We start from the raw sequence: 12,056 nt of genomic DNA on the forward strand, positions 1-12,056 counted from the left end.
GAGGGAGGGTAAGGAAAGGGAGGAGAGGGAGGAGGGAGAGGAGGAGGGAGGGTAAGGAAAGGGAGGAGAGGGAGGAGGGAGAGGAGGAGGGAGGGTAAGGAAAGGGAGGAGAGGGAGGAGGGAGAGGAGGAGGAGGGAGGGTAAGGAAAGGGAGGAGAGGGGGAGAGGAGGAGGGAGGGTAAGGAAAGGGAGGAGGGGGAGGGAGAGGAAGAGGAGGGAGGGTAAGGAAAGGGAGGGGGGGAGGGAGAGGAAGAGGAGGGAGGGTAAGGAGAGAGAGGAGAGGGGGAGAGGAGGAGGGCGGGTAAGGAAAGGGAGGAGAGGGAGGAGGGAGAGGAGGAGGAGGGAGGGTAAGGAAAGGGAGGAGGGAGAGGAGGAGGGAGAGAAGGAGCAGAGGGAGAGGGAGAGGAGAGAGAGGGGAAGGGAGGAGCGGGGGCCGGCCGCTCCTCCCCGCGGCGGGGCGGAGCCGGGGCCGAGGCGCGAGGAGAGGTAGGTCGGGCGGTCGGGCGGCTCGGAGCGCTCCGAGACTCGTCCCGGTGGCGGCGGCAGCGGCGGCCCCGCGGCAGCGGTGAGTGTGGCGGGCGGCGGGGCCGAGTCCGCGGGCCGCCGGCGGGGTCCCGAGGTCGGGGCGCCCCCGAGACTCGAGATCTGGGCGCGAGATGGAGGGATAGAGCGGAGGGAGGAGGGAGAGAGGAAGGAAGGAAGGAGCGAAGTGTCCGGAGGGCGGAGACTGCCCGGGGCCCTGGGGCCCGTGGAGTGGCGGGCGGGCCGGGGCCGCGGGAGGACCGGGACCTCACCCGAGCCCCGGGCGCCGCGCCACGCCCCTCTTCTGCCCCCGGGCCCGCGCGGGTTCGCAGCCCGGCGCCCAGCGCGGCCCTGGCGGGGGCCGCGGGCTGTGGAGAGACCTTGGTGCCCTCCACGAAGGAGCACGGCGGACCGCGGCCGGGCCGAAGCCGCCCCTTGACGGGCGGGATTTGGTAAGGGGTGGTCAGGGCTCGGACTTCAGACGAGTTTTTTTTTTTAATGTATCGCCTGGGCATTTACTCGAGGGAGTAAGATTTCTTCTCATTTTAATTAAGACATACCAGCTATAACTCATTTTACGACGCTGTCACGGGCCGGGCAGCTGGCTCAGCGGTTCAAAGAGCGTGCTTTCCAGGCCTGCGGGCCCGGGTTCAAGTCCCCAGACCCGCGCCCGGCCCGAGGGCCCTTGCTGTGCGGCGGCCGCCGACCGTGCCCGCGAGCGCGCGCGTTTCGCAGAAAAATCAAAACGCTGTCGCGAGCGTCCCCCGGCCCTCGGAAGGGGGTCTCATCGCCGTGACTGTAACCATTCGTAATTTTCAGAAAGGGCACGTGATTCTTATTTAAACACCCCGCGGTGGACTGCAACTTGGGGCCCCTGGAATGGGCGCTGAGATCGGACAGGCCTGCGCTCTTGTGCTGGCCGGTCTGTGGGCCAACCAGAGGGTAGATGCGGAAGGAGGGAGGTCGGCACCCGTGGACAGGGCTCGTGGAAGGGCTGCTCCGGGAGAAACGCACCGAATTGAAATTCTTAGTCCCTTCAGAGTTGGACAGACTTCATAGGGTTAGCCTCCTTCCCACCAGTTAGTTCCTCTCCCGCGTTGCCTTTGTGGACACTTGTTTATATTTCCTCGGGCAGTTGTAGCTTCGCCTGAATAGATTGTCTATAATGCGTCTTGTGAATGTCACAGACAGGCCTGGGTCTGTGTGTTCTCTGTTTCAAAGCAGAGCTTGTCACTACGCTGCGCCATTGCTGGCACTTCTGAGCCTTAGATGTAAGTTATCACGGGGTCTCAGCCTTCCCCTAGGCAGCCAGAAAAGCTAGAAGGATAGAATTGAATTTTGCTCTTACCAAACAATCACTTTCAAGTAATGATCCCCTCCCTCCCCCACACAAATGTATATGCCAGTAACCCCTTTTTTAGTTTTTTGAGGTAGGGTTTCACTCTGGTCTGGAATTCACTATGTAGTCTCAGGGTGGCCTTGAACTCGGTGATCTTCCTACCTCTGCCTCCCGAGTGCTGGGATCAAAGATGTGTGCCACCATGCCCGGCTTCACAACACAAAAGCATTCAATTGCCAAGTGGACTTTTAGATTAAATGATAGATGTTTTTGCTTCCTTAGCAAGTAACCAGGGCTGACAGCAACCATATAGTATGTTAGCCTTATGAAACAATGCAACTGTATGTATCCCAACTTATTTTTTACTAAGTAGAGAACACAATAAAATGCAAATTTTTGTTTCACAAGTGACTGGAAAAGGTGGTTATGGCTACTTTCTGTGTACAGAGCCCCTCTTATTTGGAGGAAAAACTGGTAAGAATTTAGTTGGTGGAGTCACTTGTTTCAGAGCTCATATGGTTGGTTCATTTGGGGGAGCAAAGAACTGCATATAGTCAATGGTTAGCTAATGCTAAGTTGGTTTTATACCTTAACCTCTACTACAAAAAATGAAAGAGGCAAATTTAGAATGATGTCCCTTGCTGTACTGAATTTTCATTAGATGGGTTTGCTTCTTATTTTTGTTATGTTATTATTTTTGGTTTTTCGAGGTAGGGTCTCTCTCTAACCCAGGCTGACCTGGAATTCACTATGTAGTCTCAGGGTGGCCTTGAACTCACGGCGATCCTCCTACCTCTGCCTCCTGAGTGCTGGGATTAAAGGCATTCGCCACCATGTCCAGCTGTGTTTCTTTTTTTATTATTTTTATATCAGCATAAGCCTAATCTAGGAATATATATCCTGGAAAATAATTTTTTTTCTGAGAACTGAGTTCTGAAAGAAGTGTGGGCTTTGGTGTCAGACTGGGATGAGAATATTAGTTATTTGACTTTTTCACTCTGATTTGGAAAATTGGGATAATAGCAGTCTCTCAATTTCTAGATCTTAAAGGAAAATATATGAAGTATCCAATCTACAGTAAATGTCCAAAATTCTTTTCTTTTCTTTTTTCTGAGGTAGGGTCTCCCTTTAGCTCAGGCTGACCTGGAATTCACTATGAAGTCTTAGGGTGGCCTCGCACTCATTGGATTCTTCTACCTCTGCCTCTGGAATGCTGAGATTAAAGGCTTGCACTACCACAAACGGCTCAAGATTCTTTTTTCTTTCTTTCCTTCTCTTTTTTTTAATGGAACATTTCACGAACTTCCGTGTCATCCTTGCTCATGCTAATCTTCTCTGCATTTTTCTAATTTTAGTATATGTGCTGCTGAAGCAAGCACTCAAAATTATGTTCTTATCTAGCTTGCTCAATCAACAAGCTACTGGATAAATCATAAAATGGCAGCTTGAGCCTTCTGGAAATGCTGGTGAGCAGTTTTAAATTCCAAAGATAATTTACCTGTATGCCAGTATGGTGGTTTATGCCTGCAATCCCATTCAGTTGGGAGATTGAGGCAGGAGGATTTCTGTGAGTTCAAGATCAACCTGGATACTATAGTGTTCCAGGCTGGCCTAGGCTACAGAGTGAAAGGTCTCAAACACAAAACAAAACAAAAAAACATGGATTACTTACCTGTATATGTGTAAATATTTATGTGTGAAAAGTTGTGTTCTGTTTCTACCACTGCAGTGTGAATAATTAGGACTGAAGGATTAGCAATTTTAACATGCTTTTAGTGGTGATATAATAGTTACATAGTATTTCTATGGTCAGGCAGTCGAACTTTTTATGAGTTGTCTTTCAAATTTAGCCTTGGGTATGAAACTAAATCAGGAACAGAAGAAGCATTTTGTCTTTAACCAAGTATGATTTAAAAATAAAGTCTGAAAAGATGTGACCCAAGAGTGTACAGTTGTTCACTTTGACATATATGGATGTCCAAGGCTAACAGATAAGAACTGTGAATTATGAGCATTTGTTTTTAAACTTTTGTGAATGTGAATGTTTAGTTAATTCAGGGAATCTGCTCATTAAATCATTTGCTGTACATATATATGCATATATTTAAACATATACATACATATATATATATATATATATATATATATATATATATGTATATTGTTTTTTTTGTTGTTGTTTTTGAGGTAGAGTCTCACTCTAGCCCAGGCTGACCTAGAATTTATGTAGTCTCAGGCTGGCCTACCTCTGCCTCCCAAGTGCTGGGATTAAAGGCATGTGCTACCACACCTGGCCTACATCATGTGCTAAAATTTGCAAAATTGAAAAAAGTTCCTTTAAGCTTTTTTTTCCTGAATGCATATTGGGTCCCTGGGATCAAGCTGAGCGGACTCCTAGCTCATCTCAGAAGACTTACACTTTTACTGATGGTTCCACAGGGACACAGAAGTCGTTTATGATTTTGAAAACCTCTAAATGGTACAGAATTACTGTAATTGTTCCTGGCCTACGCCTTTTTGCTCTGACACTTGACTGACTGAATGAATGATGCTTTAACTCCTAGAACATTGCAGTATAATGGATTACTGGCTCTTATTTCTAGGTATGCAGACTGGCCAAGGTACTTAGTTTCTTTGTGCTGCATCAGTGTTGTGAGGAATAATTGAATTAGTCTCTATAGACCATTTAGAACAGTGCCTGGCATGTAGCCCATTCTCAACATTAATATTAAATTGTCTTCAAAGTATTATGTAATAAATATGCATTATTTTAATAACAGGAAAATAGCCATGCAAAACTTTAGTATTTCTCCCAAATCCAAAATGGTTGTTACCACTTAAAAACTCCTGCCAAATTATACTTAAAAGAAACTAATAGTTAGGTAATAGCATTGTGTCTTTAAAAAATATATATATACATATATATTTAAATAATTTTATTTATTTACTTGACAGGGAGTGAGAAAAAGGCAGAGAGAAAGTGAGTGGTACACTAGGTCCCCAGCCACTGCAAATGAACTCCAAATGCATGTGCTAGTTTGTGCATCTGGCTTCACGTGGGTACTGGGGAATCAAACTCAGGTTGGCAGGCTTTGCAAGCTTTCCTAACTGCTGAGCTGTCTCCCCAGGCCTATATTGTGTTTTTAAAATATGAAATGGATTGTGATACTGATGTAATCAACAAATTAATTTAGATCTGTTTCATATTTTTGGAATTCACTCTGGTGTGTCAGGGTGGCCTTGAACTCATGGTGACCCTCCTACCTCTGCCTCCCAAGTGCTGGGATTAAAGGCGTGTGTCACCACATCTGGCTTGCAGCTGGATTTTTAAAAGACTTGAGTGACATATAGACCATTGAGTTATGGGATTATAAAAGCTTGCCTCCATTTTCTTCCATAAGCATGTAATATATAATATAGTAGTAATAATATGGTAGTAACATATAATAGTTACTCAAAATAAATTATGTTTTATCCTATATTCAGCAAGGCATTGTTTTAGAAAAAAAAGTACCAACTTTTTTTTTTTTTTTTTGGTTTTTCAAGGTAAGTCTCATTTTAGCGCAGGCTAACCTAGAATTTACTATGCAGTCTCAGTGTGGCCTTGAACTCATGGTGATTCTCCTACCTCTACCTGTGTCTTAGTGCTGGGATTAAAGGTATGCGCCATCATGCCTGGCTTTTTTTTTTTTTAAATATGTACCAACTTTTTCATGGCACATTAAATGTCCTTCAGTTAAGTGCAAAAATCTCAGTAGTATAAGGGAGGCCACTTCAGAAGTTTGCTGGTTTATTTTCAGGAGCGATATTTTAATTAATTTAGATGGTATGTATGAAAGAGGGGGAGAGCGCAGGAGAGGGAGAATGAATTAAATTTAGGGCCTTATACACTCTAGGCCACACAGTGCACTAAGTTACCCAGGCAGGCCTTGAATTTACCCTCCTGCCACGACCTTCCAAATGCTGGGATCACAGGTTTGTGCCACCAGGCCTAGCTCCTCCTAAGAGGTATTTGAAAAAGTTTGTCAATTAATGATAAAGAGCCTTGATTTCACTGAAGGTGTCACTTGAAAAGCTCCATTTGTCCAAATCTCCACTAGTCTGCCAGACACCTGAGTGACAGAAATGAGGAAGATTTGGGTACACTTAGGTTAACAAGAATGTTTGAGAAATAAAAAGTGATTCTGGCACCATTGTGTGATTCTCCTCACTAAACTGTGCTATGGACTCTTTCATTTTGCCCAGTCCTCACAAAGTCCTAGATGAGGAAGTTGGGGTTCCCTAAGGGTCTGGACCTTTCGCAAGGGGCTGGAGCTGAGTTTTTCCCCAGAGTTGCTCTGGCTCCTCAGGCTTGCACTGACCATTCTGGCAAGAGCCATCCATCTAGAAGAGAGTGCAGAGGGCTGAGTGGGTTCAGTTGTGTAACTCATGGTCTCTGGGTGTTTCCTCGTTCTTGATGTCTTACTCAAAGAATTGAGGAGGGCTGAAGAGATGGCTTAGCGGTTAAGCGCTTGCCTGTGAAGCCTAAGGACCCCGGTTCGAGGCTCGGTTCCCCAGGTCCCACGTTAGCCAGATGCACAAGGGGGCGCACGCATCTGGAGTTCGTTTGCAGAGGCTGGAAGCCCTGGCGCGCCCATTCTCTCTCTCTCCCTCTATCTGTCTTTCTCTCTGTGTCTGTCGCTCTCAAATAAATAAATAAAAAATTAAAAAAGTAAAATATCCAGAGCAAAGCAGAGTTTGGATATGGTGTCTAAGGGCCAGCAGGCCTCTCTAGTGGAAATACAGGTGCCAGGGAGTGCTCTGGGGCATCTCTTTACGATTTTAAGGAGAGGATGGACTGGTTGCTGGGGGTTTTGTTTGAGTAAACATCTGGTTTGATTGACAAGTTGTGGTTATATAACATTTTCTCTACTGTGCATGCTTCTACCCATGGTGCAACTGATTTGAATCAAATGCATGCCCAGTTATATATAGGCATAAGATAGTAAATGGAGGTTTCTCTATAAAAGTTCATTTATAGGACACAGTTTGCTTTACTGGTACATGTATCCACACCAGTCTAAACTTAATGGCCCCCAGCTATTCTCATCCCAGGTCTTACATGAATAGGAACTGATCACAACTAATGGGTGCTAGGGGAGGAGAAACCTAGTTCCTTGTTAGGAGTGGGGTATACATGCAGCTTGGAGCAGGTGTGGGCCCCAGGTTGTCAACAGGTTGCTGGAGTGTATTGTGAGAAAAAGGGTGGGTGTATTTACTGCCCAAGACAATTAGTGTTCCAGCTGGCTAAACTATTTGCTTATCTGCCTCAGTTCCATTGGAAAGATGTAAATCAAGTCAAGGGAGAGGGCAGCTTGCACGTTTGAGAAGAGCTAAGTCCTGTTCCTGGACAGATCCTGCCAACAGGTGCAGCACACCACAGTTTCTTTCAGTCAGGGCAAGTAGGCTGCTGAGAACTGGGCAGAGTGCAGGTGACTGGACTGAAGATGAATGACTTCCATCTTGATTCCATTCAGTGCCAAGTCTCTCTTGAAAATTACATCTAGCATCACTTAAGCGTTTGGTTTAGCATGGTAAGTTTTATTGGGTGGCATGACAGTGTTGAGCTATGAGTGTCTGGTTGCTTTCCTGGTACAAAAAGGGGTTTTGTCTTTTAACTCTTTTTAAAAATATTGTATTTATTTATTAGAGAGAAAGAGGCAGACAGAGAAAAAAAAGGGCACCCCAGGACCTCTAGCCACTGTAAACAAACTCCAAATGCATGTGCCACCTTGTGAATCTGGCTTACATGGGTACTAGGGAATCAAACCTGGGTCCTTTTTAGAGGAGGTGTCAGTCTAGCCCAGGCTGATCTCTGGAATTCATAATGTCGTTTCAGTCTGGCTTTGAACTCATAAAGTGATCCTCCTAGCTCTGCCACCATGCCACGCTAATTCATTAATCTTTCTGTTTTTCGAGGTAGGGTCTTACTCTAGTCCAGGCTGACTTGGAATTCGCTATGTAATCTCAGGGTAGCCTCGAACTCACAGCAACCCTCCTATCCCTGCCTCCTGAGTGCTGGGATTAAAGGTGTGCGCTACCATACCCAGCTAGTTTTTTTTTTTAATTTTTATTTATTTGTTTATTTATTTGAGAGCGACAGACACAGAGAGAAAGACAGATAGAGGGAGAGAGAGAGAATGGGGCGCCAGGGCTTCCAGCCTCTGCAAACGAACTCTAGACGCGTGCGCCCCCTTGTGCATCTGGCTAACGTGGGACCTGGGGAACCGAGCCTCGAACCGGGGTCCTTAGGCTTCACAGGCAAGCGCTTAACCGCTAAGCCATTTCTCCAGCCCTAGTTTTTTTTTTTTTTAATTAGAATGTAAAGTAGGTTTTGTTGTGTTGTGTTCAGTTTTTGTTCCCTTCCCCTCTTTTTTCCTCTCCTCCCCTGTGTCCTCCCCCCTGACATAGCATCCTTTCACATTCCTCCCATGTGTCCTTTGGCGTTCTACCCTTTCTTGCCCCCCTTCCCCTCTCATTGCCTCCTATTTTGAATCATAGCCTATACTCACTTTCACGTTTCTTACATTCAAACATTAAAAGTTAAGATTTACATATGTGAGAACATGTGAATGGGCTTGGGTTACCTCACATAGTCTAACTTTTTCCAATTCCATCCAATTTCCTGACTTCATTTTTCTTTCTTTACAGCAAAGTAAATCTCCATTATGCATTTTTATTATCAGTCATCAGCTAATGGACATTTTAGGTTGATTCTTTTTCTTCACTATTGTGAACATAGTAGTATGGATGTGCAGGTGTCTTTGTGCTTGGATATAGAATCCTTTGGCTATATGCTTAGTGGTAGTATAGCTGGGTCATATGTTAGCCACTGCCCACTGCAAATGAACTCCAGACTCATGGGCCACTTTGTGCCTCTGGCTTTATGTAGGTACTGGGGAATTGAACCTGGGCCCACTCTTTTTTTTTTTTAAATTTATTGTTTATTTTTATTATTTGAGAGTGACAGAGAGAGAGAGAGAGAGAATGGGTGTGCCAGAGTCTCCAGCCACTGCAAATGAACTCCAGATGTGTGCGCCACTTGCACATCTGGCTTACATGGGTCCTGGGGAATCGAACCTCAAACCGGGGTCATAGGCTTCACGGCAAGCATTTAACCGATAAGCCATCTCTCCAGCCTTTTTTTTTAAAAAAAATATTTATTTGCAAGGAGAGAGAAGAGAATGTGTGTGAGAGAGAATGGGCACACCAGGGCCTCTAACCACTGCAAACAAACTCCAGATACTTGTACTATTTTGTGTTTCTGGCTTTATGTGAGTACTGGGGAATTGAACCCAGACCTAGGCTTTGCAGATAAATGTCTTAACCGCTGAGCCATTTCTTCAGCCCCCAGATCAGTTTTTAGCTTTATTGAGAAAACTTCACACTTATTTCCATAGTGGCTATACCAGTTTACACTCCCATAGCCAATGAATAAAAAGTCTTCCTTTCCCTACAACCTCGCCAGCATTTGTTATCATTTGTTTTCTTGATGATAGCCATTCTGATTAGAGTGAGGTGAAATCTCAAAGTGCTTTAATTTGCATTTTTGCATTTCCCTGATGGTTGAGGATGATGAACATTAAAAAAAACAAAAAAAAACAAAAAAAAAACAGCTGAGGCTGGCATAACAGTCAAAGCACTTGCCAGCAAAGCAAAAGGACCCAGATTTGATTTCCCAGTACCCACATAAAGTCAGATATAGGAGGTGGTACATGTGTCTGGAGTTTGTTTGCAGTGGCTAGAGGCTCTGCTGTGCCCATTCTCTCTCTCAAATAGATAAATGCACAAATAATCTGTTGGCCATTTGTGTTTGTTCTATTGATAATTGTATATTTATTGACAGTTTTGTTACTTTAGTGGTTACTTTTTGCAGTCTTTTGTATATTCTAGATGACAACCCCATGTCAAAGGATTAGCTGGAAAAGCTCTTCTCTTAGGCTTTCTGTTCACTCTTCTGATGGTTTCCTTTGTTGTGCAGAAACTTTTACTTCCAGGTAGTCCCTTGTGTTGATTCTGAGGACTGTTTCCTGTGCTATTGGAGCTGTTTTCAGAAAGTTCTGGCATTTGCTGGTTGCTTGGGTTGGAGATCGCAGGGCTAGAGAGTCTGCCCTTTACCTGCCTTCCACTCATCTGTTGGCTGGATGCCCTCTGTGGGCTGGGTTCTGGGGCCTGCCTTCCCTTCTAGTCTCTGCTGGTCAATTGGCTAGAGGTCTCTTGTGTGGGCAGGGGCAGGTCATGTGCTGGAGCCTGGCTTCCACTGGCTGGTTGGCTGGAGATCCCTGTCAGGATTTTGTCTTATTATTATTTACTTTTTTTTTTGGACAATTTCAAATAGGTATATATTATATTTTTTGGGGGGGTATTCAAGATAGAGTCTTCCTGTAGCCCAGGCTTACCTGGAATTCACTGTGTAGTCTCAGGGTGGCCTCAAACTCATGGTGATCCTCCTACCTCTGCCTCCTGAGTGCTGAGATAAAGGCATGTGCCACCATGCCTGGCTATACATTGTATTTTGATCATACTCTCCTCCCATTACCTTCTGTTAGTCTCCCCATTCCTGTCCCCAACCCACTGCACCCCTTCTTTCTTCTATTAGGATGTCTTAAAACAATTGTCCTTGCTTCATCATTCATCTGAAAATACTGATAGGCCCAAAACTGTGTAGGTCTGTTTATTTTTATTATTTTTTTATTATTTGCAGGTGGCAATAGCTGCTGGGGTGCTGTGAATGCACTGGCCATTTCATGACCAGAAGATAGTGTTTCAAAGCACTCCTTCCATCCTCTGGATTTTACATCCTTTTCTCCTTGTCTTTGGTGATGTTCCCTGAGCCTTGGAGGGCAAGGGAAATCCCTCCTTTAGCATTGAGCTCTCAACGACTTATTCTCAGGATTTAGCTAATTTTGACTCTTCTCAGTAGTCACCATCATCTGCAAGAAGAAGGTTCTCTGCCCTAAGTTTGAGAATAAAAATATTTAGAGAAAAATCTTATGGGTACAACATCTTCTTTTTGCCAAACTACAATAGTAACCCCTCCCCTCCCGGGGCTATGAACTTTCAAACCCATGGGCTTTTTTTTTTTTTTTTAAGAGAAAAGATGAGAGAGAATGGGTGAGCCAGGGCCTTCAGCACTGAAAACGAGCTCCAGACATGTGCCCTCCCTTGTACCTATGTGTAATATTGTGTGCTTGTGTCACTGTGCATCTGGCTTACATGGGACCTGGAGATTTGAACATGAGTTCTTAGGCTTTGCAGGCAAGCTCCTTAACTGCTAAGCCATCTCTTCAGCCCAGCCCAGCCCAGCCCAGCCCATAGGCTTTTGATTAGGTTTTCTTTACCAGGCATGAGTTCACTCCCATAGAGATGGCCTCAAATCCAATCAAAGGGCCATTGGTTACCCCTATAACAGACACGACACTATTGTACCAGGGGGCACATTTTGTTTGGCTACTTGGCTGTGTTGGATGCATGCTGGATCCACTGGTACCTAAGACTGTTAGTGAATTTTCTCCCTCAATAGTCTTTATACACATCTCCCCATCTCTTTGTTTGATCTTTTTTAATTGTTTAGGTTTTTGAGTTTTTGTATATACTAGATAGTAGTCCTCTGTGAGATGTTTAGCTAACAAAGATTTTCTCCTGTTGTGTAGGTTGCCTTTTGACTTGCTTGATTGTTTTTTGTTGCAATCAGGTTCGCATTGTTGGTAGAAATCACCCGAACAAGAGCAGCTTGTGGGAAAAAAGAGGTTATTTTGGCTTACAGGCTGGAGGAGAAGTCTCCATCATGGCAGGGAAAATGAAGGCATGAGCAGAGGGTGGACATCACCCCCTGGCCAACGTAAGGTGGACAACAGCAACTGGAGAGTGTGCCAAACACTGGCATGGGGAAACTGGCTGTAACACCCATAAACCCTCTCCCAACAATAAAAAAAAGCAGTCTTCCAAGAGTTGTTAATTCCCAAATCTCCATCAGCTGGGAACCTAGCATTCAGAACACCTAAGTTTATGGGGGACACTTGAATCAAACCACCATAGTTTTCTTAGGTGTACAAAAGCTTTTTAGTTTTATGAGGTACCACAGTATAGTAATTTGAATTTATGTCCCCAAATAGATTCCAATGTTTTATTAAAGTTGTAGCTTGGTTTTCCGAGC

General features: G+C 44.8%; 1 protein-coding gene and 1 pseudogene across 3 annotated transcripts in view; one reads left to right on the forward strand and one right to left on the reverse strand.

Annotated features, from left to right (window-relative positions):
• Positions 1 to 461: 461 nt before the first annotated feature.
• Gng12 (G protein subunit gamma 12) overlaps positions 462 to 12,056 on the forward strand; it is a 144,369-nt gene continuing 132,774 nt past the window's right edge. Inside the window, exon 1 of one of the 3 annotated variants that reach the window (XM_045150116.1) lies at positions 462 to 486. The gene's annotated coding sequence lies outside the window, so the exon portion shown is untranslated. Of the gene's footprint in view, positions 487 to 506; positions 566 to 905; positions 975 to 12,056 lie in introns of those variants that run through there. The other 2 variants (XM_045150114.1, XM_045150113.1) reach the window with 2 other exon arrangements.
• LOC123461214 lies at positions 3,141 to 3,240 on the reverse strand (annotated as a pseudogene).

This window comes from Jaculus jaculus, chromosome 5, assembly GCF_020740685.1.
Source record: "Jaculus jaculus isolate mJacJac1 chromosome 5, mJacJac1.mat.Y.cur, whole genome shotgun sequence".
Taxonomy (NCBI): domain Eukaryota; kingdom Metazoa; phylum Chordata; class Mammalia; order Rodentia; family Dipodidae; genus Jaculus; species Jaculus jaculus.